This window comes from Pteropus vampyrus, unplaced genomic scaffold (assembly GCF_000151845.1).
Source record: "Pteropus vampyrus isolate Shadow unplaced genomic scaffold, Pvam_2.0 Scaffold23, whole genome shotgun sequence".
In the NCBI taxonomy this organism is placed as follows: domain Eukaryota; kingdom Metazoa; phylum Chordata; class Mammalia; order Chiroptera; family Pteropodidae; genus Pteropus; species Pteropus vampyrus.
In genome coordinates, this window is record NW_011888804.1 from 1625637 (window position 1) to 1627556 (window position 1920).

At 58.8% G+C, this 1920-nt stretch overlaps 1 protein-coding gene across 2 annotated transcripts in view; it reads left to right on the plus strand.

Annotated features, from left to right (window-relative positions):
* Positions 1-1158: 1158 nt before the first annotated feature.
* The window catches only part of CAMKK2 (calcium/calmodulin dependent protein kinase kinase 2), a 44319-nt gene continuing 43557 nt past the window's right edge, over positions 1159-1920 (plus strand). The window contains exon 1 of one of the 2 annotated variants that reach the window (XM_023528207.1): positions 1159-1920. The gene's annotated coding sequence lies outside the window, so the exon portion shown is untranslated. The other variant, XM_023528208.1, reaches the window with a different exon arrangement.

Consider the following 1920-nt stretch of genomic DNA (forward strand, 5'->3'; position numbering starts at 1 on the left):
AGCCCTGAGTCCCCACGCCTCCTCCGCCGAGCGGACCCCCACGTGCGCCGCCCCACGCCCCCGCCACGTGGGAGACGAGGCCCCCAGCGCCCCTTCCTCCGCAGCCTCGGAGCACGGGGGCCTCGGGGTGGCCTCTCGGCTGGGCCGCGACCGGCCCGGGGTGGCAGGGGCGGTGCGGGAGTTCGGAACCCAGGTCGCTGGGGGCGGGGGCAGACAAGGATCCTGGAGGCGGCCTAGGCCCACCCCCTCGCGTTTGACAGGTGGGGGGAGCTGGAGCGCGCAGGGGAGGAGAGGGCCCACAGACTTGGAGCATCCCACCCCCGCACCCCGCTGGTCTTGGGGGAAACCCAGGCCCCCCGGGGGGGCGGTTTGGACACTAGGCGGCGGGACCCTAGGCCCCCAGCTTTAGGACCCGGGACCCCTCGTCAGTCGGCCCTTTGCCTTCGCCCCCATCTCTCCGCCGGAACCTCACAGGCTTGGTCCTTTTGACCTAAATTCACCTCCGGGCCGCAGCACGTTGTGTATGCGGAGTGGTGCCTTCACCAGCACCATCCGCCTGACTCTGGGACGCGGGTATTCTGGGCCCTGCCCCGCTCACATTGGGTCTTGGTGCGTGGGGTGCCACCTGCTCTAGCCTCGAGCTTTTCCTGGCTTCCCCACCCCCTGCACTGCCCAGTTTGGGAAGCGGGGTGTTTTCACAGCTCTGCCAGCCGTCCTGGCTGCTCTCACTTGGCGCTGAAGAGGGTGCACCTCAGCCCCTGCTACCTCCGCCGGAGGTTGGGGCAGAGGGATGGCGTTTGGGAGGCGGGGAACTCAGAGCTGTCAGCAAAAGAGAGGCACTCTGGCCTTGGGGTGGGACATGCAGTGTCCACCTCCGTAGAGGCAGCTTTTCCTTCCTCAACCTGCGCATCCCTAGAGTCCCAGAGAAAAAAAACTTCACGTGCCCTAGAGCTGTGCAATCATTTACTACCCTCTCCCGGCTCTGCCACCAGGGGACAGAGAAGAGGATCGCTCTTTGTACCTGTGGGCGCCCTTGTCTCTAGGGCAAGGCAGGGGCTGCAACAGCGGGGAGGGTTTTGGGGGAGTTAGACCCCTCCTCCCAAACCACCCCACAGAAACATGCAGCTTAAGAATAAACAGTGCATGCTATGCCAATGCAGCTTCATGGCGAGCTGGGACCCTCCTTCCAGAATGCTGTTTGTAAACCGTACCCGTATAGAAAACAGCCATTTGTAGTGAGAGCACACAAGTATTTTTTGTAATGAAAATAGCCACCATTAAATGAGCCCCTAAATACTGTGCTATGTGTTGCATGCATTTATTATGTCATTTGGCGCCTATTATGCAAGGCTGAGGTTTTTATCTCCACTGTAGAGATGAGGAGATTGAGGCTCGAAACAATCCTGCAGTGTTTCTAGGAGTTAGCCCCATTTTATGGAGGGGCCCAGAGAGGTTAAGTAACTTACCCAGGGTCACACAGCCAACCCAAGTATATCAGGTCCTAGACCCTTTGCACTTTACCACCCCTTCTAGAGCAAGGGCCCTTGCAAGCCCACCCTTAGCTTCTCGAGGAGTCCAGATTTGTTTACTAAACCAGCCCGTGAGGACACAGATCTAAGCAGGTATGGTGGCGATGCTGATCAACTTAGGCTTGTCTTTGCTGCAAAGCTGTTAATGGCTTGGTAGCCAAATAGATTTACTAATAACTATACAGTAGCTCTCATCAGAGGTGGTCCTACCTTCCTGGCAAGTGTTTGGAAAGGTGCGGGGGTGACATTTGGTTGTCATGTCAGAATCATGCTGAGCATGCCTGGCTTTTCGGCGGGCAGGAGATGGAGATGCCAAATGTCCTGCAAACAGGCCGGATCCGCAGCAGATGTGAAGAGTCGCCCTACCCTCATGCCCGAGCGCCCGTGTTGA